Below are 26,134 nucleotides of genomic sequence, written 5' to 3' on the forward strand. Positions count from 1 at the left end.
TCCTCCCGGAGGTGGACACAAACCTTACGCAACAGGGCTTGAGCCCCTCGGGCTGTGGCTCTGCAGGAAGGAAGTTGTCAAATCTGTTTCTTTATATTTTTTTGTAACGCTCAACCACACAGAAAGAAGATTAGCAATTCATGTTTTCCAGTATTTGTAACAAGGAATGTGGATTTTTAGGTGCGTTCTAAAAAAAATCCTGTCTTGCAATAGCTCAGATTTTCCCAAACTGTGGAGAATACAACCATATTATTTCGTTTGCTTCTTGCTTTCCTTTCGATTCTTGCCGACGTTCTTCTGTGGTTAGCCAGGCCTGTATGCATGAAGCTTACTGTGGGCATCTCTTGCAAATGCTTGGGCTGAGGTACACTCCGGGGGATGTCTGGAGTCTCCCTCCAGCTCTCTGCAGATTCATCTGCAATGGAAAGGGAGAGGATGATGGTGAAGGAAGAGGTGTGGGTCTCCGCTGGAAATGCTGCAGCCCTGAGAATTGTTTGACTAGGCTGGTTGTTTTTTTCTGAACCTAGATGCGCAACCAGAGCTGTACGTGTGTGTGTGTGTGTGAACACTCACTTGTCTCTGAACCGTCCCAGAGCCCCTCTTCGGTGCTGTCCCAGCAATGGCTTGCCATGCTAAGTCGGGGCAAATTCCTGGCCTTGCACAACCATTCGTTTTCTGTAGTTTCAGCATGTCACTTTTAGTTACAAAATACTAATGAAATATATCCATAATGTCACTTACATCTGCTCTTCTCACTTCAATAGTAAGTTTTACCTCTGGCATTACCATGTTAACTGACTTCTGCCCAGTGGGGTATATCGTTATCCTCTACATTTACTTTTCTTTTTTCTTTATTTTCTGGCAGAATTCAGGGTAGGAAAAAGCAAACCTAGCCCTGGTTCTGTGCAGCTATGCTGTCAGTCACACACTAGAGGGCACAACCAGCAGCGCCCGGGCTCCCAGCAGGGTTTCCAGCCAGGAAATGCAGTCAAGTAAAATCCATCCCGTAAAATGCTTTCTTCTGCAACACCGTCCTCTACTAGGAAGCGTCCTGATTTGTCTGCCCTCTGACAGGTCTTTTTAAACATTTGGTTTACTTGATACTCTGCAAGCATACGTCCTTACTGCACACTCTTCGTGGCCACTCTGGCTCTCACCACGCAGGAGGGGCATCGAGGCGTATGGCCACCCATGTCTACGTGGTAGCACAGTGTCTCCTAGGCTATGTCACAAGCCACAGTCAGGACCACTTCTGGCTTTGAGGTGACACTGGAAGGAATCCCATGTTCACGAGCTCTTTCCCCTCTTCCCCAGGACCTTTTGTGCAGCCCCATGGTGTCACACAGTGCTATTTGACATGCAAAAGCAAAAAGCAGCATGAGCTTTTTCACTCGAACCTCTGTATCTACCTCTGCTTGTTGCCATGGAGAAGCTGGTTGAACGTGGTTTCAAGAAGAGATTGTTTTTCAGTAGAGGTCTGGGAGGGGCCTCAGTTATTGTGAATGGTTTTTGTTCAGCATAACGTTGTCTGCATTGCGTTAGCACATCCCTGCTGTTGGAGGAGTCACCAGTGAGGCATTTTTCCAAGGGAGGGGGATGCTTGGTAGCGTGATTTAGCAATATGAGGCTCATTTCTCGTCTGCGAGCTTTCAACAGGCTGGCTCTGCAATCAGCGGCAAGCCAGGCTGAGATTTAAGCATAAGGTAATGTTAGTTTAGTATTTGAGTGCCATCTGCTGTAAGTGCCTCCACACTCCAGCCCATCTGTTTTGCTTGTTTCAGTTTTGCTTTTTATAGGGCTCTGGTAGCTCTGCATCCTTTGGAAAGTCCCTGCTCGGAAAAGGTGTGATGGGAGGAGGTTGCTGCCCGGGATCGGAGCAGGCTGTGCCTCGGTCTGCATAAGTGCACGGCCCTGCATTTCCTGCAGGCAGCATTTGCACCTCTTGGTGCTGCTGAAGAGGCAAGGTAAAGCCTGCTTGGAGAGGTAAAAACATGAATTTGAGCCTCGCTTTGGCACAAAATCTCAGAGTAAATTAGTGAATCTCAGTGTGTTGTTTCCTACATGGAAGAATTTAGGTTAGAAGGGACCTCTGGAGGACTCTGATTCAAACCCTTGCTCAAAGTGCTAGGTTGTTCAGGGTTTCATCAAATTGTCCATCTTCTGGGCAAAGGCAGAGATTGGTGTGCAGCTGATAGTCGGAGCCTGCAAATCCGAGGGGGTTCCTAGAGGTGCCACGCTATCTCGGCGCTAGGAGCTGCAGGCCTGCACGCAGAGTCAGGTACAGAGAAGATGCCATGCAATATAGCTTCATAGAGAGCAGGGCTGGCAGGGACTTAGAAAGGTCCAGAGGGCTCACCTCCTGGCCCAGAGCCAGGACCTGTGATAACTTGTTCTTGACAGATGCTTGTCACCTGTTTGGGAAGGCCTCTGTCGATACGTCCTCCACCAGCTCTCGAGCGTCTATCGAAAATGGTTATCGTTCTTCATTCAGCTGGGGAAGCCCAGTGGAAAAAAATGAAGTGAATTACGATAATCTTGCCTTGAGAGACTTGAGAGACTTCCTACTCAAATAATTGAATGCCAGCAGAAGTGGACTTGCTTGGGTAACGCAGACCGGATGAATATAGAGGGACTGTTTTCTTAATTTTGTTTGTTTGTTTTTTTGTTAAATATGGTTTGAGCCTTTTCTCAATCTCTTTCCCAAGAACAATAAGCAAATATTGGGAGAAAGAGATCCCAGAGTGACAGCTCACAGCTTTTCCAGGAACGTTCTGGATTCTTCCTGAGCCAACATGTCTCTTTTTCTCCTGTGTTGTCTGACCCCACAGCCCATTCTAGTTCAGAAGTCTCCTCGTTCTCTGCTGTATGCGGAGAATGGCCCTTCTTCTACCTACCTCCTTTGGGAATGGTTAACTTGCATTCCCAGTTGCAAACCAGTGAGTAGGAGAGAATACAGCTAAGATGCTCCATCCTGCTCTTCTCTGCCTGCTCTGATGCTGCTGCTTCTTTAGTTTTGTGGCCTAGCAACTCAAAGTTATGAAAAAATGGCCAATTGTATAAAACATAAAAAAACCAAAACAAAACAAAAATTAGTTTTAAACAAAAGTGACTGTGGCACGCAGCAATGCAGCTAGGAGTGAGAGGCGATTTCCTAACTGCTAATAGTTTTATATGAGAGATTTACCTTTCTTTGGTATACTCTAGAGATTTCCAGTTACCTTCCAATTGCATTTTTGCTCTGTTTAAAGAGTCTAAAACGTGACTCTAAACATACGATAGGACAGAAGCAGCAAGCTGTGATGACGTGAATCCTACAGACGCATTCAGATGGTCTCATTTCATGCAGTCTTGCTCCTGAGACTTTTGAGTGACCAAGACGGTGTGATCCCAGATTCTCAATCCAGCTACTGCAATTTAGGTTTCTTTATGCCAGTTGAGCTACCTCTGATGATGATTCACAGGCATGTTCCCTAGTCTCTGGAGGAGGAAAAGCGCAGTCTTTCACTGTGGGCCAAGTAATCTGAAATGTCTCTGGGTTTGCAGTGGGCTATGGCCTGTATCTCCCATTAACTTTGTGGACAGTTAATGGAGTGCAGCTGCCACATGACAGCTTGTTACTGCAGCCAAGCTCTGATCATGGTGGTGGAAATGAGTCATGTGCGCGCTGGTGGGTTTGCATTGCATTTGATTTCTGTTCAGCTCCTCCCAGGTCATTTTTTTCAGGGAGGGAGGTTGGTACTTCTTCAGCCCTCAGGTGAGACTGCAGGGTCACCCCTTCTTTCTGCAGAAGGGACAAGGAGAAGCTTGTTAGGCACCACTGGCTTTGGTGTCCTTCCTGGAGTCCTGTTCTGGTGGGATACATGAGTAAGGAACAGTCAGTTAGTGGTGATGCTTGGACAGGTGCAGAGCAAAGCTAAGAATGGGAAAATTTCTCTCTTCTCCCTGAATTCAGAGCTCCCTGCATGAACTCTGAATTTTTATCACCACATCCCACCATTCTGCCAGGAATTACACAATTTATTTTTGAATTTTGGTGTGTCCAAAGCCAGGTGAAGCAAGCAAGACACACGGGGGCTTTTCCCTCTCCCAAAGGGGCACCAGCAGTCATAGTTTCTGCCTTTGGTGGGAACTGGGTGAGTATCTGAAGAACATACCCTGCACTTTTCTTTGCAACCCTTCCCAAAGCTTTCACTTTTTGCCACTCTCAGGGACAGGACCATGGGCTGGACAGTTGCTAGCTGACCTCAGCTGGCTGTTCTTGTTGGAACAGTGCTTCAACGGGAGGCACTTCTCCCCCAAGGGTATGCTGTCCTGAAGAGTGCTGGAGCCTCTCCATGTGAGAGGAAGGGGCCCTCAGGCTCGTTGCAGTTTGTACACTTTCTCTCCCATTTAATGACCCTCTTGTACACACATTGTGTGCAAATCAGATGGCAGTTTTTCTTCTCTGCCACCGTCTGGGATCAGTAACTCCCAAGTGCAATGATACTCTCCCCTGATCCACACAATCCACATACACCAATGTGTAGTACATGTGGACTGACCCTTCAGAAATGTCTCAGTAAGGTCTAAGCTCTTTGAATCCCAGCCTTTGCTTCCATAACCTCAACATTTTGAACCGTTTCATCTCTGACATCTGTCCCCTCCTCTGATTTTTGGTTGTGCTCATGAAAATTGCTCTCCAGTTTTTGGGTAGGACCAAACCTTTAAAGCATGAGTGTCAAAGCACCTTGAACACTTGCAGTGGCAGGCTCTTTAGAGTTGCTTTTAAAATTCTGTGTACCTTAATGCAGGATGATCGTACATCTTTTCTCAGGACTGCCATCAATCCCACTGCCTACGTGTGAGTTAAGTACAGCAGCTATAAAAATTTATAGGCCTTGTCCTTCCATTTTCATATATCTTTTCTTTAAGAACAAGGGACTGCTTCTGAAGACTTGTCTTAAGTCAGAGTACTTAAACACAAGTATATAGACATTTCTGATAAATATGACACAGAGTGAGGTTTCTGTCAAGATTATATCCTGTCTGGTGAAAAATAGAACAGAGATTCTTGTTTGATTATACACAAGAGCTATATTTTTATGTAAAATGTTTTAAACGTCCAAACCTATTAAGCCATGCAGAGCAATGTCTAAGCCAAGTGCAGCAAGACAGTAGATATCTGTATACAAACAGAAACCTGCTGAAAACAGGCCTAAAGAAGAACGATGTTTCATGTGTAAAGGCCCCTTTCTGCTAGCTGGGTTGCGCAGCTGATGGGAGGCGGCAAAATTGCCCCGAGCCCAGGGCCTGCCTTGCTCCGCCGGTGTCCTGCGAGTTGAACGACTGCTGGTGCAGACTTGAGGAGTGGAGACAGCGGTGGTGGTGAGGTGCAGGAGCTACGGGGACCCTAGCTTATTGCAGCTCAAGCCACTGGGGGAATGAGAGACCAAGGTACAAACTGTGGCTCTGTCTTACCGGTGGTTTTCCCATCTTTTACTGCGAGAGGGATTAGACAACCTCTTGAGGTCCCTTCCAGGACGACTTTGAGAAATCTCAAAGAGCACCTTATTTACCAGCGTTTCCCAAGATCTGGTCACCTGCAGAACCTCTATGGGGTCTCATTAGAGACCAATTCCCACCCTGTCCCTGGGACCACGGGCGGTTTCACCAGCCCAATAAACAAGGGTTGCAGGTAGAGGCTTGCAAGCCCCATTCGCTTGCTAGGGAAGCTGCGAGGAGAGAGCCGCCCCGCTCACAAGGGATTTTTCTGTTCACGCAGTAAAAACAACGGAAGAATTGCTCACAGCTCGGGTATATTTTAGAAGCTGAAAGCTTGACACAGTGCTGCTTCCAGCGTGTCTCAGCAGCAGTGATCAGTGACTCAGCTCTTGTGCACGGGGATTCTTTCAAGGCCAACTTGCTTTCTTACCGTGGCTGTGACACGGAGAGTCTGGTCTGGAAAAAACCAAGCGATGGTTTTTCCAGATGCCTTGACATAGCGATGCTTTGCCTGGGCAATCTGGGGAGACCTCAGAGATCTGTTATTGACACAGAAATCTGATACTTATTGATCGCTCTTCGGTGGCTGACACGATGTGCAGTAAGGAGAGACGTTTATTCTGGGAGTACAGAAACAAGAAAAAACACTATGTATTAGGAAGGGGCCAAGTTATGCCATCTGCAAGATTTTTTTCCTAAATGGTGTTAAAAAGCTTTCTCTGTAACAATTCATACTGGAGGTGCTTTGTGAAGTTTATACTACAAATATGGAGAAGAAAAAAAAACAAATTAGAATGTTTTGGTTTTATTGAAAGAAAGTGTTGACAGTTAATGAAATTTGGTTGTAAATGTAGTGTTTTTCAGAGAACTTTTGACTATTTTGTTTGCCTGTTTGCTAGAAATACTGATTCTGAGCCACCGGAACACTCTGAGAGTTGGGAATCACGGATTTTGACCAGTTTTATCAGTTAATTCAAACCGAGAGTTTGGGCTCATTTCAGGATAGGTTTCGATATGCGATTAAGGTCTGGTGATGTAGAATAAGCCCCGAGTCCTCAATGAGAGGTGAAAGGCGAACTTTTGAACATCTCAGCCCGAGTCTTTGACTTAATAGAGACTTGAGCCTACTCCTAAATCAGAAAGGCTTTCCCCTCAACTCCTGTATTAGGCAGAATACAGACTTCCTGGGACCGTGTTGTTCATCTGGTGGTCTGCATGAGGGTGAGTTAAAGCATCTGCCTGAGCGGCAGTCCTGGAACTGGGGGTGTATGAGGAGAGCTCTCCTCCACTGAGAATAAAACCTGGAAGTGGGTATTTGATTTTACTGGCATTTTTCCTTAGCTTCTGAAACTGCACTGCTGATGGTGACATAATAACAATATCTGCTGGGGAAAGAAAAAAAGATTATTAAAAATTTTCTATGGGAGGCTGCTGCGCTTACATGAATCCAGAGAAACTCAGAAAATAAGAGGCATGCAGTGATCCAACAATTCAGTTGGCTTGTTTTTTTGAAGAAACAACAATGTCTGGTATTTTTGTCATTTTGAGTCTTAGCCTTATCTTGATTACTAATTTGTTTTGCTTTATTCGTCTGCAGTTTTTTCTAACTCTCTGAACCTCTACCCAGTTTTGCCCACTGTTTTCTGCAGAGAGATATCACAGATTTCCTCCGTTTTCTCTCCGGCTCTGATGGCAGCTCAGTGCTTATGTGGGAACTGTAAGAAAGACTAGCAGTGAATGAGGTCATTCTAGTGTTTTGCTTTCACGGCATTTCATTTGTGTGTGAGGAATACAAACAAGTATGGAAAAAAATAATGCTAAAAGAGACCAATTTGATTTATCTGGAGCTGAGTGTGAAAGATGGAGTAATAGTTTGGATGGCCACAATCTTTTACTTCCATGATACGTCTGTCAAATGCTAGTCTGGCCACGGTGGGAGCATTTGGTGGTGTCAATGTTGTTTAAATCAGCTCTAGCAATGAAAATTTTGTTTTTTTGTCATTTGGGAAGTCATGATAAGTTTCTAAAGTGTTACAAGTCTGAGAGGCTCCAGCTAAGCATCACTTATAAAAAATGGGCATACAAAGATCCAAAGATCCTCCGCTTCTGAAACAGGCATTTCTCCATTCAGGAGGGCTGAATCTTCGTTTCCTGCATAGAAGACACACAAGATTAGTGGTTTAAAAGCCATATTGTGCAACAGTGACTATTTCAAAGGGGAAAACCCTGCCAGTGGTGCTGCCTTAGGTGAAAGGCCTTTTGCTTTCCAAGGTGCCTTATTTAGGATTAATCTTGCTATCCACTTCAACTTGACTTACAGCTCTGTACACCGAAGGCACTTTGGTACCACACACAAACCCTTAGCCGATGGTGCTGTGCGCTTTTATTTGGAGCCGGTGGTCTCTGCTAAAGGTTTGGTGCTGGTGCTGGAGTTTGCTGTGCTCCTCAGCTCCCCATACGAGTCTTCTGTAACACAGATCTTCCGTTGCAAGTTTACTCACAGTGCATATGGAAATAATCCACAAAATCCACAGCTCAGTTCATTAGAGTGCGAATTAGGGTGAGATCAAGGATCAAAGAACAAGTGATCAAGGAGAGGAACCAGAATACAGATAATCCGTACTACCTTCACAAGAACCCGGGCGTTAGAGAAGGCTTCCGAGGCAGCAAGGTTACCTTCCTGCTGGCTGCTTCCGTGAAGGGTTTGATTTAACAGTTGGACGCACGGATTTCCGGGTAAAGTAGGAATCTCAGCAAAGGTTGTTTCTGTTCAAACTGGATCCTAAAGAATAAATAGTCAGTGAAAGAGCTTTTGGTTTTGCTACATCCTCTGTTTAGAGAACTGTGAACGTGCTGGAGCTGTACGAATGAGCAGAATGGATATTTTTTTCCGTCTTTGAACAGAAGGTGCAATGAAGAGATTGCAGAATTTAAGGCAAAAAACTAATGTAGATTCCTAAGGTTTGATACTACCCACTGCCTGGCCAGTATAAACCTTCTGCCTCGAATGATATCAGCTGAGGTCCACAGTGGTGTAAGATCAAAACCCAACCTCTGACAACACCAAAGTCAGTGTTTTCACAGGGACTCATTTAAAACCAGCGTAAGATCTATACTGGCTCACTGAGTGTGTCGGCAAAGAGGCAGACGTTGTTTAAACAAGGTTTTCTGCCCTATCTCTTTTAGAAATATGGACTATTCCTTACAGAGGCAGAGGGGGGAATTATTGCATACATCCTAATGAATTGCTGATAACATCCGCAAAACAAAGTCCGTATCTGGGCAACCAGCAAGGAACAGGATATGTAAGCTTATAGAAAAGCCAGAGGAGATTAATAGTCAAGATTTCTGAAGGTTACTTTGCGGGCTAATGCACCATTGAAACAAAAGCAGCTGCGCTTCCTTGCTTAGGTCAAGTGCAAGAGCTTTTCCAAAGCATGGAGGTCAGTTCTCCTGGCAAGGGGGTGGGCTGTATTTGCTGTTCAGCTCAGATGCCTGCACTGAAGCTGGTGGAGCTTTGCAGCTGCTGAGATAGCAGACCTATGCACACGTTAACTAAGAGCTGAAGTTTTAGTGCTCCAACCAGGGAGTTGTAAAGGGTGGGATTTAATAAAAGCCATGGTAGCAATTCTGCCGTCTGAAATGAGCACTCACCTACAGGCTTAATATGCACAGATGGTCATTGCAGCTGGATATATCAGCTGGATGTAATGTGCTGACTCTGCTGCCTGGTGCTCTCAGACATGATAATTGCACATACAAATTAGGTCAGAAGTTGTGTGTGCAGTAATGTTTGGGAGTCCAGCAAAACAGCCCTGGTTCCTTGCAGGAAAAGGGTCTGAGAAGTGTGATTTCTGGGGCTGAAGTAAAGATGGTTCAGTCTCAGCAATAACGCTGTTAAGGCTAACGTGCCTACACGTTTTGTCCGTGCTCGGAGCCTCAGTCTCCTCGGCGCTGCAGGGACAGTGTAACAGTCCAAACCTCCAGACAGAGGGATGAAGGAGATGATGTGGTCCTTGTGTTACAGATGGGATAGTGAAAGAGAAACACTCTCGTCTTTAGGCTTAGAGCCCCTTTGCCTTGGGAAGCTGGTGAGAGAGGGGCTGAGTGAGACTGACTAATTTATTATACGATCAATTCATTGAGTGAGATGAATTGACTTCTCTCAGATGCCACCGGGAAAGCACACAGGACTGGGAAATGAACACCAAGTTTTCTGAATCCCAGTCTATGAAATTATCCTTATTCCCTGGTTATTGATCCTTACATCTTGTAGATCTCTGTAAAAAGTAAATGAGTTTCCTTGTCTTTCAAAGTGGCAGCAAGCAGGGATGGCAAGGTGACATGCGTTGACCAGAAAGGCTAGCAGCGCACCATTTCCATGGGTGCTTCCATGTAGCTGTGCAATGTGCTTTCCATCTACAGCTCTTGCTCCTCAAGCAGCAGTGAGGGGGAGATTATGTTACAATGCGGCTTAAAAGGAGAAAAGAGCTGAAGAACTGATCCTACTAAGTGCCAAAGCAGCTTTGAAACATGCTTAATGGTACTGAATTATTCATTGAGCTGGCTGGGCAAACTGATTTTACAGAAGGAAATAAATGAGGGCACTGGAAGGTAAATTTCAAATAACATGTCAGCCAAATGCCCAAGCATCACAGATTTCACAGAGCATCTAGCCCAGGATCTCACTCCTTAAGAGTCCCCTGAGTGCTGCCTGGTGCAAGCCCTTCGTAAGGGAGAGATCACGGCTCTTCACACGGCTGAGCATTTTGGCAGGCACTTAGGTGCAGCTCTCTGGTGATGCTTGTGGACCCACGATAGCTCAGTTTGTGATGGGAGATCTTCCCTTTGAAGGGTGGTATCATAAGGAACAGGGCATGGCAAGGCAAGAGCTGTCCGAGGCCAGAGGCATTGATGAGTCAACTGAGGTAGAGCGAGTAGAGTCATGAAGTCTCGAGGATTGGCTTTCGTCAGCCCCATCTCTCTAGAGAGCATGTAGTGATCTCTCATCCCCTTTAAGTGTCTGGCTTTTTTCTGTTCCTGCACCACTGCTTAACAGTTAATTGCAAGTTTTGCAATGTGATTCCCCAAGACGCTTCTTCTCCAGGCAAATTGCCCCTTTCCCATGCCAGTCTGGGCAGCGACTGGCAGGTCTTTCCCATCCTCTCTCCTTACCAAGGATGAGCATTAACCACTTCAAAACCCATACAAGTAGGGGGAGATCATGGTGATTGTAAAAGGTATATCATCAGACTTGTCTGTGTTATATCAGTGTCTTTTGCGGGAAGGGAGGGAACCAAACCCTTGTGCTCAGTGGGGTTAAGATCTGCGCCTGTTCCTGGGGAAGTGTGAGCACCGGTATTTGTAGACTGAGTCCTACCTGGGCAGCCAGAACTGTTCTCTGGCACGTCTGTGTTTGCTAAGACTAGAAACGTTGCCTCGAACACCACGCAAACGGTGCTGCTACATGTAACAGAGCTCCGGAGGTATCTGGGGGAGAATATTCAGAGCACTGCTTCAGCTGCCTGTGGTGTTGTTGCTCAGGTTTGGAGAAACTGGCAGCTGAGATTTTCTACCCCAAGTCAGGATTTATTCAGATGGGTGCTTTGCTTTTGCCCTACAGCCAAGGATGGAGTTCAGATCTGCCAGGGGTTGGGATCAGGCACGTATACACACACCTTTATGTGTAACTTTATATCTATCTTGGTCCATGCTCACCCTACCACATCTCCTCCTGCCTGCTCCATGCTTGCTCAGTGGAGAGAGTCCCCAGTGTTGCTAAATGGGGGGTTTGCAAAGAAAGCAAGAGGACTATGATGCAGCAGAACCACAGACAGCAGGAGCTGTTTGTGCCTTTGGCAAAGCTAATATCAGCACATCCAGCTGTGCTCACCTTTATCTAAGTACTGCATCCTCAGCTGCTTTGGGCTCCCATACTGAGATCAAACTATGTGCAACAGGGCCTGTGGACCAGGTTATTGTCTCATCCCTCTGTGTTGTCTGGGAAAAAGAGGTACGAACTAAGAAGCATGCACAAATGCATCCTAAATTGCAGAAGCTTGCATTTTCCTAGGATCAAGATATACTCCTTCCACTCCAAATGTGGGGTTGGTGCCTCTGTGAGAACTCCCAAAACACCTGATGGGTGCTGTATCTTGTCAGTAGACTGGAAGATATGAATGTTCAGTGCCCGTTTTCCAGCATTACTCTCCTTTCCTCAGTGAGAAACTCTTAGAAATGGGTGGAGTCGGTGCCTGTTAGTTTATTGCAGTTAATCCCCTGCAGAACTGAAAGGATATCTGAAAAAATTGAATCACTGGAAAAGATTCTGCCACAGAATTTTATTTTGCTTCGTTTTGATTTTAACGAGGTTTATCTAGGGGAGTTTCAGTCTTTTCAGAAAGGTGAGAATGCAGTACACTCTTAGCTTTTGCATCTGTAGGATTTCATTTTTCCTGACCAAAGTGATGAATCTGTGAAAAGCTGAGGTACCTCTGTGAGTTCTCCCAACGTATTTCAAACCAGAATAGGAAGGAAGAGGATGTAAATATTTGCTGAAATTCTGTATTCTTGGAGGGCACCGAGGGATCTACATTTGGATAATCTAAATTACTAGAGAAATCAGGGGAATAGCAGCTGACTTTGAAAGACTGACTTGCTAGATATATTTCTTAACAGCACAAATTGCTCCCTGATTTCACAAGAAAAAAATGCTCTATGCTGATTATTGTTTTTAGATATTTTAGTTGCAGCATCTGGAAGCCCAGGCATGATCAAGATCTTGTGTTAGCTGATACACAAGCACACAGTAAGATTCCTCTCCTAGGAGAGTTTGCAGTATGAATTTAAGGCTAAGAAGGATTTTTTAGTGCATGAGATCAGTAAATCCCACCACGTTGTGTTGACTGAGGGTCAATCCTGGTCAACGTCCTGTTGGAGCAGGCCAGGTGGCACCTGCTCTGGGGTGAGACATGAGTAGAGGAGGGCTTTACAGTCTGCTTGGAGCCCAACTGCATCCATCTTATTGCAAAAAGGAAAGTTGAAAAAATATGTCTGATATTTGCTGTATAAAACGGACATGCAGAAGTCTGCCCGCTTCTCTTGAAAGACATGGTGACTCTCTCCTCTTCCTCAGGAACTGAGCCCCATTTGCTGTAGCTAACATGGACACCTCCCTGTCTCTGCCCTCGCACAGAGCTGCCGGACTGTTTGCTGCACAGTAAAACAGGGGCTGCCTTTACTCTCCCATCAGCCTCATTGGACGCTGCTACAGTTCCCGTTGTGTTTGGACTCATCTTTAAATACAGCTCCTGGAGAAGGGGGAGGTCACTTCTATACGAGACAAAGCATGGCCAGCCCACGCGAACGTGTGATTCCTCCTGCCACTTACTAAAAATGATACTTCTCCTGCGCACTAGAGGAACTGAAGAGGAACATGAAGACCAGAAGACCAAATGGCCTCCTTTAATTATTCATCATTAGCAGTAACTATTATTATTTAAGAGCTGCTTTTCTTGGCCAGAAATACTAACTTCTAGCCTGTTTTTTGCTGTGATCATTGCCATCAGACACCCTGCTGCACTTGCTGGCCTCTCATTGCCCTATTGCGTACTCTGTCTTGAAGTAGGCAAGTCTGAGGGTCTTTTCCCCTCCACTGCAGTTCCAACCTGTTGCTTTCCCACTGTAACCCCAGGCCTCCTGGACCTCCTTCAGGCCTTTCCCTTGCAGTAATCCCTACCAAACCAGCTAGTGCTTCGCTCCCCGTATTGCTCCTGAACATGCACTGGGTTTTCCCTTGCTGTGCACCACTGATTTCCCCTCGAGACTGACTCAGCGTACGGTGCATTCAAGGCAGGAGTTCCCACCAGCAGCGCCAGCACATCTTACTATCATCCCCATTTCCCTCTGAGAGGCACAGGCCTTGTTTACTCTTCTCTTTAATAACACAGATGGTTTTAATAGTTCTCTGCGTTCGCCCCCAGTTCATTCCTTAGTCTGTAGTCTGTTTAATGCTTTCGTCTAAGTGATGGCTTTGTCACTTAATCTCATTAAAACTTCTCTTCATTGAACTCCGTGAGCTGCTTATCAGACCGTAAGCCTAATCTACCATTGGTAATTAATTTGTTCTGTGCCTCCTACAATTTGGCATCGTTAGATAATGGCATCGTTCTCAAGGTCACTGAGAGCAGAGCACGAGGAAAACACTCGTAGCTCCAATACTAACTACCCAGATAGCCTCCTCCTTCCTTCTCCCTTTGCCACTCAGTTCGATTTTATTGACAGCTTTGTCCCTCTCCCTGAGCCAATTCCTAATGCATTTCAGCTGCCTCTTGCCCAGTAGACTCTTCTAGGTGACTTTGCAAATCAATCTCCTGGACTGGCTATCAGCGAATGTTCTTCTCATAGCCCCTAGACTCACCTGCACTGTTTTTCTTCTTGTCTTCCAGTTCATTTGTATTTGGTCCACGAATTTAGGAGTACTGTTCTTCCCTCACTGAACTGCACATCTCTAAATTTTTAAGTGCCATGTCCTTGTGAATTAAGCCACAAATCACTCTTTTGATGTCTACATTAAAAAAAAGGAAAAAAAAAAGAAAAAATCCAGCAAATCCAGGATCATCACAGTTGGAATGAAGGATGAAAGCAAGCACTAACTAGAGGAGAAACTAAGCCAGTACTTCCCTGGTCCCTGCAGATCCTGCTGTGATGCTGGCACTCAGCAGCACTGGAGCCTTTGCCTCTGGTCCATGTATAGAGAGAGATATGTTAGCAGGTGTCTGCCCTGTCTGGGTCTGCTGGTTTAAAACTCTTTTTAGCAATAAATTTTGCAGGATAGGAAAGGCAAGAATGCTGCCTTTGCTGATATCAGGATTTTCTGGCATGGAGTTATCCGGGGCCTTTGGGGACTCTCAGAACAGGGCTGGTCCCAGGTGCACGCTCATGGCACCTGTACCCAGTCGCCCCTTCTGGACACCACCTTTGGCATCTCCCTGGCAAAGCTAAATCCCTCTGTGTTCCCTAATAGATTTATTCTCCTCTCCTATCTCTTCCTGTTTGGATGTTGTAGCTAACAAACTCCAGTCGATCTGACCCATTTTCTCTTTCTTTGCTGCTTTGCTCCTGAAAGTCCTTTATTAAACTTAAGTAGTAGATTCACATGGAGTATCGTTAGATCTTGGGTATTGGTATTCCCTACAGCATTGATCACAGGAGTCAGAAATTCAGCATTCAGGTAGCTATAATCAACAGCTCCAAATCCATTACACAGAGCTGCATGGAGGAAATCTCACAAGTAGTGAAAATTCAAGCTTTTTTCCCTCGATTAGGTCTGCAAATATTTTTTGTAATCAGTAGTTTTTGTGAGTGGACTTTTTTTTTCCCCTCCCCCTGGTGTACTAGAAAGGAAAAACAAATCCGGTGAGAAATTCTGCTGCCTCTTGGCAGAAGCCAGACTGCTGCAAAACGGGCACGTTGTCTTCCACGCCGGGGGGTAAACGCAGAGAGGACGTGTTGTGTTTGCTCCCGTCGTTGCCACGCGCGGTACAGCCTCGCCACCCTGCCGGGCGCGAGCTGAAGGCGCTGCGGTCGATTCGGCTCCGTAGCTCCAAAACAGCTGTGCAGAGCAGCTGCATTCAAATAGTTGAGCGCAACATTTGGGGTAAAAAGCAGCTTTTACCTAAGGATATATGGAAATTACTCTCAGTGAAACGTACCTGGCTCAGTGGCAAGAAGACGTATTTGCAATGGGCTTGCAAACTGTTAGGAACTGGATGTAGTGTTTGGATACAGTTATGCCTAAAGATGCTGGCTAACAGCAGGATAACTTTGCATTTGAGCTATACAGACAGGTACATACATGTATTGACATGCAACGGGCATGTTAATAAGACTGACTTCAAGAGATTGACTCCTGAGAGCAGAACCAGGTTTGGCTTGACAGATAAACCCTCCATTTTCCTACAGCACAAGTCATTATTTTGGTCTGTCTCTGCGATGCACTCCTCCAAAGCATGCTGAAAAACAAAAATAATAATCCATTTATGTAACTCCCTGTGCGCGCTGCGCTGCCATTCTCTCTGCTCACACAGTCACTACGCCACTGTGATCAACAAAAGAGCAAAAATCATTTTATTTGGTGCACACTCCATTTGCTCTGAGAACGAGCCCAAGTTCAGTTTCGTCCAGCTGTGATGCATTTGGTCCCCAGTCCCTAAAATCTGCAGTGCAGCACTCAGTGTCATATATCTACCATCAAAAGGGTTCTTTTTAATTTCAATTTTCTTTTATTTTTAATGATCCATTTGTCTCTTCAGACTTGGGAGCAGGGAGTGAATCGGCTCTGATTTGCAGCCACAGGCTGCCCGACCCCTCCTCTGCTTCCATGGAAACATGTGTTGGATGAGGGAAAAGCAGGCACAGACTTAAAGCACATGATTTCCAAAATACACGCTTCTCCTTGCAAGGGGTCATTTACCTCCCATTTGCACAAAAAGCAGGGTGAAGGGGGAAATCTCTTTAGGGGGCAACTTCTCAAGGTGCCTGGCTGGTGTTGCCGCAGCAGCCAGTGTGGCAAGGGAAGCCGTGTCATTCTGGTGGAGGCTTCTCCTCTTTTAGATTGCCAGGGCCCTTCTGGTCTTCAGAGTGATGGGTTAATGAACACCAGCACCAGAAACTGCTCACCCCTTTAACTCCTGGGCTGAAGTTATCTTCTCTGATGGCCATTTTGAGTCTTTCGTTGTCTGCTGAAGCCACTCAGACCGATCTCTGCTTCCTTATCCTTTCCCTTCTTGGTTGCATGAATGTTTTGAGGTTCACTGAGTGCTTCAGAGTGGTTGAAAGATTGGTGGTAGTAGGCAAAAACATTTGGTGCATCTCCTCCGGTGACCTAAGGGCTTGACTTGCTGGGGGGCACCTGCCCGCATTGCTGGAGTCCGCCTGAGCTGCTGTTTCCCAGCTCAGCATGCAGCTGTTTGGGGCAGGAGATGAAGAACCAATGAACTGGTCATGATGCTGACAGTCATTTCTGGGGAAAGACAGTGAAGGTCTGAGGCAAGATGCCAGTCACTGCGGTTGCTGCGGATTCAGCGGTCTCTCCTGCCTTTGAGAAAAGTCATCCCCCAGGGGACAGTGGTTTTTCCACCATGACCGTTGAGTTTGCTGAGGGCTTGCTGGGAGGGATCTCGCACCACGATGTCACTCACCTCTCATTGCCATACTAGGAAGGTGGCAGGTGAACCACAGCAGTAGAGGAAAGAAGCATTTTCTCATCCTCCATCACTTGCAAAGTGTTTGAATTTTGAAGGCTGCTTCTGCCAGTGGCAATGTGAGGATAAAACAGAGCAGAAACCTTCTGCAAAACAAAGAAAATCTGCTTTTTCATTTCCGAGGCTGGGAAGCCATCTATCCTTGGCCTTGCAACAAAGTCCTGTCTCAGGCATGGAGAAGTAAAAATTAATGTTGCTCCACGCCGTCCGATGGTTCTGCAAGATTCGGGCTAATCAGAGCCCATCATTAATTAGCTTTGGGGAAATGTGCCAAGGGGCTTCTGACACTTCAGACTTGCAAAGTAATTGCCACATTTACTTGCTGGCTAATTGAGAGGCCAAAATAGACAGCGCTGGCTGGAGCAGCCGTGCAAGGAGGGGATGGGACCAGGCTGCTCTGCCTTCCCGCGCCGCCCGGGGCTGCATTTGGGTGCGCGCCACGGTGCCGGACGCCCCAGCCCTGCACCCTGTGCCCCGGGCTCTGGTTCTCGCTCTGCACCCATTGCTGGAGCATGTGGCAACGTGCAGCAGTTCTCCCTTTCTCCAAATAAGTAGGTCTCGCCTGCAGGTTTGCACCCGGCGGAAAACAAACACATGCAGAGCCTCAGGGCTATTTTTATCTGAAACTTAAAGGCTGTTGTTTGTGGGAAACTTTGATCACTTCAGATGTCAGGCAACCTGGAAAAAAGGAGGAAAAAAAAAAGAAAACAATTAGAAAGCAAGTGTTTTAGAAGAGGTAGCAGGTGTTGTTTCCAAAATGAAGGTGTTTCCAAAACACCTCCATCTCTTGCAGCCCCCAGGACTAGACAACCTGATCTGGAGAGAGCCACAGTCTCTCGGCTTGGGGCTTCCCCACCGCAGAGCTGGGAGCGCTCAGAGGCCGAGGTTTTCAAAGCCCAAACCCACAGGTACTGGGAGACCAGCAGGGCTCAAAAGCCTGCCAAGGATTCAGCAACAGCTTACCAAATCCAGCAAGCCCTGTGAAAAATGAGGTTCGTCCAAAAAAACGTATTTTTTTTTTATCTGATTGTATTTAAAGAGATTGGGATTTTCTTGGATTTAAATGTAACCTGAAAATAATGTCATACCATTATGCTTTCTCTCTGATTCATTTGCAAGACATTAATTTTAAGTATCCGGCACGTGATGTGCAAGAGCCTTAGATGGGATATAGAGATACTGTGCTTTTGTTTCCGGACTGCCTGGGTATTTTTATTTAGAATCAGGTATCTGACACAGTTACAAGTACAAAGGGATATTTGGTGGTACCGGTGCCAGTCAGGGATTTTCAGCAATGCCCCACATACTTGAACGTTTGCCAGGAGTGAAACATATGGAGAAAGTAGTTCAAAAATCCCAGCAGATCTTTCGCAATGCTTGCCCAGTCCTATTTAACTATTTTCTTTGAAATCCTCTAGTCTCTGCAAAAACCCAACCTGTTGCAAGGGAATTCACTATTCATGCAGCAAATGCAGTCTGTTATTCTTCCACCTTACATTGTTCATAGGCAGTGCTCTGGGGTGAGGGTTATTTCTGTATCCCTGTGTATCCCTAGTATTACTCTCAAATTACTGCTGTTTCCACCATATCTGTGCATCATTCATTATTGAAGTAGAATGGTTAAATGTACTGTGATACGAGGAAAACATTTTCCCTAATTCAGTTTTGCCCGGTGAACTTTCCTGCTGCTTATTAATTGATAAAGATGTCAAAATAAATCCGTTTTAAATATGTATTCAAATTTGCGCTATACCTCATGTTCCACTGAGCGCAATTCTCCTTCTAGAAGACTTGGAGAGCATCAAGGTTAAATATTTTGACATATTTGGGAGCTGAGACTTTCACGGAGTAACAGATACATTCTTCCTGCTGTATTCCATTTATAGCTGCATTTGGGGACGTTCGGTTTGCTTTCCTACAGGAGACTGATGCTCTGCCGAGTCCAATTTCTTGCAGTGGTCACGTCTGCTCCTCCACCACTTTTTCTGGGCAATCACTCCTTCTATCAGAGTTTTCTTCTTCTAGAAAGGACCCAATCCTTCCTTGTTCCTATGCGGCGCCGGTGGCGGCTGCTGAAGTCACGGTGAAGTTCCCCCACCTCCGCCACACTGATGTAAGGTGACTTTGAAGGAGAAAATGTTGTTAAGGGGCCCAGAAGGGTGAATTCTGCTTTGGCTGATACTGGTGGGCAAAGAAACCAGCTGAGTGTGTTTTCAAACCAAATTCTGCTATCCTTACTCATGTCTTACCCTATGAATTTTTTTCCATCGTCTTTCAGTGCTGCCAAAGATATTACAGCATCCCTCTCTGCAGCTCACATTTTTTAATGAATTCATTGAGACAGGGCTGAGAGGAGAGCGGTCATCTTCATTTTGCAGTTGGGAAACTGAGTCAGGAAGCTTTCCCCAGATTCGTACTCATCCTAGGGCTGGTGGCCTGTCCTTCCTTTGTAGGAGCAATCAGGGAAATAGAGCTTTTGTGCTTTCACTGCAATATCATGCAAATCTGAATTCTGTAGTCCTTCTGGTTTGGCCATGTAAACTCAGAGTAATCTTTTTCACATATCTTTAACCCTTTGGCCTTCAGAATGGGAAGCAAAATTGTCCTTTCTCTGATATTCAAATCCAGGAGACTTCTCTGGGGTCTGCTTTTTCTTTTTCCCCCTTGTCCTCATTTTGCATCCACATGTATAAAATACCTGGTTGTAGAGGTGACTGGTGGAAGTCCCTAACGGGCTGGTTGCTGGCCTTGGGGTTTCATGGCATGTGTTGCTGATTTGGTGCTGGGGGATTGTTTGGCACGGCTAAGGGTATCTCCGTGTTGTGCCCTTCCTCTTCCTCATGCCCCGTGCGAGGGTGTGCGCTGGAGGAGGGCCGCCCCCACCACTTCTGCCATGGTTCACTTTCTGCACGGCTGCTCTTCCAGGCGATGTCCCGAAATGCCCCACAAAACCATTTTCCCTGTGTTTTTCCCCGGTAAGTGTAATTCTGACTACTTTCCGGGCAACACTTCTGGAGCATCATTTCCTGATCTAATTCTTCTTACCCTAGGGGTCCATAACAACATTTAAAAACCAGAGCGCTGTCTTCATCGTCCAAAGTGTTTTCTCAGGCACAGTGTTCGTCTTGGCTTTCACGAGAGCTCTGATCAGAGTCTCTTTGCTTTTCCCCTCCCAAAGCCTGGTACTGACATTCATGCTTTACATACTAGTATTTTAAATCCTTCATTACTGCTTTTAGGTTTTTTTCCCCCAAAACAATATTAATGCACTTCTCTTTAAGAACCGCTCCCCAGCCTTTTAGTACCTGCAGCATCATTAACATTGCTACCAGAGACGTCCGAGCTCGCTGCCTCATCTCCCACAGTCCTTAGCCCTTCTCCTCATCACAGGGATGTTGTCACGCGGGATGGAGACCACCACCACCCAAGCTGTCCCCTTCCTCCTCTATCAGTTTGGCAATGTATTTTTCAGTGTTAGCCTGCCTTTTAGCTGATGGGGATCTCTGCAGAAAATGTTGTATGAGTGATCCGTTGTTATGTTCTGGAGAAAGTGACGGTTGCCATGACAATCGCATGTCGGTGGAGCTGGTGCTTGCATGGCCGCAGCACTTGCACACCTCTGCCACGGATGAAATCCCTCTCCTGATCGGGCAGAGGAAAGGGGAAACGGGGGTGTTGAGGCTGAGGGGCTTCAAGCCTTTCTTGGAGGTGCTTCAAGAAAGCAACTTGCTTTGCGGAGCAGGAGCCAGAGGATGGGGTCTGGTCTCCAACAGGTTGCTCTGCACCTTCACCCTCCTACTTGGGTTGGGCCAGCGGGAGGGTTGCTGGGTGCAGGAGCTGAGGAGATGGTAGAAATGGGCCAACCAGAGCCCGTTCACCAGCCCTGGTGTGCCTCTGAGACTCCCAGGCTGCTTAAGAGGCTGGTGGCTTTGCTGCAGAAGAAACCTCTGTCTCCTGAGCCTCTGCCTGCAGGCTGTTGGTTTAATTTGCAGTCACACTTGCACAGTTTGTCATCGTGTTCGCCCTCCACCAAAGCGTCCCCAGCCCCTGAATCAGCACTTGGAGCTCTGAAATTTGGGCAGAATCCCAACAGGGCAGGGAGGGGAGGCTCTCCCCGCTGGGCTGGCAGTGTGGCTCGGGGAGTTTCTGTGGACGTACCTTCACCAGGGGATGCAGGCAGAGCAGAGCTGCCTTAGCCCAGCACCTGGACATGGGGAGCAGCAGAGAGCAGGGCTGGGACTTGGCTGGGCAGGACCTGTCTCTCCAAAGGGGAGACTCCTCTGTTCCCCAGCATCCCTGTTCAGCACAAGGCAGCATTTAACCATTTCCAAGGGGAAAGCAATCCCAATTCTTTACAGTCTTGCTTGATCTCCACTACTCTAGGAATGACAGCCTTTAACACTTGCATGCAACATGTATCATAAGAACACAGGAGGCTCCTTTGCTGGCGTGGCCGGATGTTATGCTGGGTGCTGCAGAAATAAAGCCTAAAAGCAGATGGTGCCCCAAATTTAAGTAGACCAAGCAGACCCAGAGATCTAAGAGGTGATTCCCAAGGTCATGCAGAAAGCCTGTGGCAGACATGAGAATTGAAAATAGATCTCCTGAGGCCCAGGCATACTGTGGTCTCAAACCTTTCTTTCCTTTTGTCTTCCAGTCCATTAAGATCAGTTAATGAAATGGGATTAATAATACCAGCTGCAACACCAGCAATGCTGTAAGGGAGAAAAATTTAGCAGCATAGGCTGAAAAGTGATAGGCCTGAAACCTGGGGTAGGCTGGCACTGCTGCAACGCAAGTTCTGTAAGAGCCCACTTCAGTGGGGGAACTCTGGGAGTCAGCCAGAGCTTTAGGGTCTCGTGAGCCTCACCAGCCACATCTTAAAGAAGGAAAGAAAATGTACCAAATGCACCCCCAGAGGAGGGAAACATCCAGTTTTAAGGTTCCCAGCACTTGAATGTTGTCCTACTGGAAAGAATCAAAAGACTTTTCTAGGTCAATAGCAGGAACAGAGCCTTCATTTTTATGATCCTTACGGTTCAAAAATAACATTAAAGAACGAAGAAGAATTTATCCATCTCTGAAGATCCAGGAGCAAATACAGATTGGCTCTTAGGTGCTGTTACCTGCTTTAGTTAATGAGCTCAGATGGGATTGTGGAAGTGCTAGATATCTCTAGGATGGTCAGTGAAGAGGATCTTCAGGTTTACTGAGGGACCATGGGTAAGGCTTCCCTCCTTAAGTGTCCTTGCTCCAGGTCCTATCTACTTCATACCACACAAAGGCAAAGTGGCTAGCAGCCCCTCATCTACACTGGGGCTAGATCCCACTAGCGTTCATTTGCAAGAAGAAATGGATAGTGCTGGTTTCTACTGGACATGCAGGGTAACTGAAAGTTGATGTCCTTCATTCTGCATATCAGAGGTTCAAGAGCTGAAATGGAAAATTGTTTTCTAATAGTAGGGCCAGCTTTCAGATTTCCTGCAAAAGGGTTCATTTACCAGGACTCAAAGGCCTCCTCATTCCCAGGAAGGGAAGCAAATGCAAACTGTATTTCACCTGATTTGATTCCTTCACCCACTCATTTGACTCATATCACATGGTTGTCACCTAAAACTCATGATGAGCTTAGGTTTTAAGCAAAAGTGCTCATGAAAAAAACAGTTCTGCTGAGAAGAAAGTGAAACAGAGGCAGCTGAGCAGAAACTTAGCAACACATCACAAAACACAATTCTTGTCCCTGTGAACAACCCAAATATTTTGACTGATGATTTAAAAAAACCCTCATAAACCCAGGCATTTCAAGATTTCTGTAAGAAATCGCAAGGAAGCTGGAACATTATGTGACATGCTGGGACATGGGGTTTCTTTTCTTATGAGTACTGGATTCAGACTTAAATTGCACTTTTTTTTGTCTTTTTACCAGTTTTTATTGATTTCTTTTATAGGCTAAGGACTTGCAGAAAAAAAAATAATTCATCACCGTCTTGCATCTCCTAAGAGAAAGCACGAAAGGCACAGTGCAAGAGACAGCAAGAACAAAGCTGTCTATGAACCACCTAGACCTGGACAGTGATGGACCTGAAATGGCCTTTAGTGTCTCTCAGGCTGGTCTAGCTCATGATCATTTCAGCTGAGCTGCCTCTGAGCAGATCTGCAGCTTAGAAAAACACACTGTGCAAGAGTCAGCACAAGAGGGCAGGAAGGGACTAGAGCAGAGCCTGCTCTGGCCCATCGCTCAGTTATTGGCAGCCTCTTCACTAAAACGTAGTTGCTGGCTGCCCTTGGATTGCAGTCCTCCAGCAAAAATTCCCCACCGCTTTTTAGAGCTTCGAGACATATTAATGCAACATTTAAAATAGCATCCTCTTTATTTTTATTGCTAATGCTGAGAACATATTAGCTAGGAACGAAACTCAATGATCACCCTTAATGTTGTTTGCATAAAGCACTAAATGTCGAAATCTTGCAGCACCAAGCTGCAGATCTGGTGCTGTCCTCAATGTGTCCCACAAAGCGTTGACATGGAGTGATGCAGAGTGATGTTCTGAAAAAAATAATCATTCAGAAGGGTCTTCAAAGTCACTGTACTTAGAGCAGAACTGGCAATGATTTTGGCTCCATCTCTGAACTTCCTAAGTATTCTTTGAATGATGATTTCTACCTTTGCCGTTCAGCAGGACTGTTAAATGATGGCCCTGCAGTTTATGGCAGTGCGTAACCCTTCCTGTGATAGGATGGAGTGGATGCTTCTGAGCTCTTCTAGACTCTCAGGTGTATTCAAGTATATTTACCTAAAAAACCTTAAATGTTGCTACCTCTGACCTCATTCAGAGCTCATTGGCTGGGTCAGGATGAGTTGAAGGCAGCCAATTAACTTTATTTTAGTGACTCCTTACCCCTTACTTCCTACTTACATGGGTCATTATCTCCAGCAGAACTATTTAATGGGCATGTACTGATGAGCCCACTTGGCATGCAACTGTGCCATCAACAGTAAACTTTGGGTGATCTTGCTAAAACATCTCAAGATCTATAATTATTTCAGTAACATCCTGTAGCAAAAAGAAGTTTGCCATGGACAGTGCTCTGAAGGGAAGGAAATTCTACTTAATGCTCTTAATCCTGCTTCTGTTCACCATCACAGAAAAATTCTCCTCCAACACTGCAGTATCCTGCTGTTGATGTCAAGGGCTTTGACCTGTGCACTTCTTGCCCTTTTTGGGTCCAGGCAGTACTATGCATGTCTGTGCCTTCCACTCTGGTCTTTAGGCACGAAGTTAGTGGTTCTGGTTTAGCTTAGTAAAGAAATATTTCCCATCCTCAGCCTACTGACTGTCAGCTGCTGAGTCCTAATTCTGGTCCACTTCTTACTGAAAGCCTAATTCAAATTTTAGTTGTAGAAAAGCATTTCTTATCATTTACGCTTTTAGTTCTGGACCTATGTGTTGCTGGTAGGGATCTTGTTAAACTTTTTGTGCAATTCTAAGTAGACCCATGTGCAACTTAAAGCCAGGCGCTGCCTGTGTCCATCACCTGGCTCAGCATTGGGAAGCTCCAGTGGATAAGTTACTACAGGCTGGAAGATGTTCTTATCCCATTCTCACTTTATAAATAGGTTCATCTCTTAGCTTCAGTTCTGTTCCCGTTCTGAAATGAAAGTATTGTTCTCATTATCACCAACAAAACCACAGGTTCTAGTTTTCCTGAACTAAAATAACTCTGAAGTGGTGTGAGAGAAACCAATTATATGGGCCAGATCTGAAGAGCCACTTTTTCAAAATGAAGAGTGAATTTAAGCAGGAAAAATAATGATAGGGATTGTTTTGGTAGCCTGCAGAAGTAGGTGGAGACTTAAAGTTTGGGGCTAGGAAAATCCCTGCCAGCAACGAAGGAAGAACGAAGGAAGAAGTCATCCCCATGGTTCATACACAAATGGGGTATGAAGTGTACATGGACTGCTCTCCGATCCAAGGGAAGTCTTTCATACCTGTCTGAGGAGTGTGGGTTACCGTGAGACCGAGCAGAGATTTTTTGTCTTGGCACTGCTGTGTTGCTAGTGGTCTAGCCATGAGTTTCACTGATGCACTGATTTGGAGGTATCTTTGTTTCTTTTTGGGCACTCCAGGATTTAGCAGTTTTTTGTGTGTAAAGGCTCTGCTTTATATGCACTGCTTGTAAAATTCCTTGTTTCATGAATTGGTGCTGGGAACCCTATCACAGAGCTGTAGTCAGCATGCAGGGCAAAAAGCAATAGGGGTATCTTCTGCTGTTGAAAAATATCTAAACCAGTCAGTCTGCATTGAGAAACCATTCCTTGCCAGGTCTCTTCTTCCTTTTTTAATCAAGCCAGGAAGCACGCAAAATCATCAAGACTCATAACATTGTTTGCAGATTGTTTAATCTTACTATGTGCAATGACAGTTGAAGCCAGTTATGCACCAATTAGTTAATTATTTCTCTGTTAGGGCTGCAGATGGTGGATCTAAGCCTAGATAGAGCAAGATTTTGGTGAGATTTCAAAAATGGTTTTGAAATACGAATAGTGGCTTTTGGTTTTAGTAATCATGGCAGAATTTCCTAGGTAAAGATCTAACTATGGTGGAGTGCTCTTTAAATTCTGGCTTTCTTCCATTAGATGATTTACCTGAGGGAAGGATAAGTGACTTACTACTGCCAGGTGGAGGAGATCTCTGTTAATTCAGGTATCAAATACCTTTGTTTTGGGAGCCAAACAAACAGAAGAGGTTCAAACTCAGTTCCCCATGCTGATGTGTATGTGACTGCCTGTGTCAGTTTCCATAAAATAAAACTAAATTCAATATAATGTAGCTAAAGGAAAAATATTTAATATGAGAACATGATCTAAGAGATTAAATACTGCCTCAGCACTGAGAGCTCTCCAGTTGCGATCACTGGGCTGACAGTGACTTGGTCGGGTTTGATAGGCCATATCTCAGGTTGCTCTTCAGTGAAATGGGCTGACTTCTCTGGGAGATTTTCTGTGACTTATTGAAAAAAAAATAGAAACTGAAAAGGCAATAGGGCTGCATGAATTTGGGGCGTCTTCTTTCCCAGCACGTGGCAAGTAAGTACCTTGCAGACATTGCTAGCTATGATATCTGTAGAGGATACTTTTAGTAGTTTCTTGATGGGGAAACTGAGGCAGGGAACATGTCTAAATTGAGAGAGGAGAGAGGGTGCAAAAATTCAGCCATCATCCTGTAAACCATCACGTTTGTACTACCAGTCCTGGTCTGTACAGCATTTGGGGGCAGGGAGAGGAGGCAGCGTTCATCTCCCAGGTGCCCAAAGGAGGGTCCTGCTCGCTCTGCCCAGCACCCAGTGCTGGGGACAGGACAGCTGTGGTTTCCTGGCTGTCATTTCCT

General features: G+C 45.7%; 1 protein-coding gene across 1 annotated transcript in view; it reads left to right on the plus strand.

The window, feature by feature from the left end:
• The window catches only part of RTN1 (reticulon 1), a 114,474-nt gene that overhangs the window by 69,737 nt on the left and 18,603 nt on the right, over positions 1–26,134 (plus strand). The gene's annotated exons all lie outside the window — the stretch shown is intronic.

Source organism: Rhea pennata, chromosome 5 (assembly GCF_028389875.1).
Source record: "Rhea pennata isolate bPtePen1 chromosome 5, bPtePen1.pri, whole genome shotgun sequence".
In the NCBI taxonomy this organism is placed as follows: Eukaryota; Metazoa; Chordata; class Aves; order Rheiformes; family Rheidae; genus Rhea; species Rhea pennata.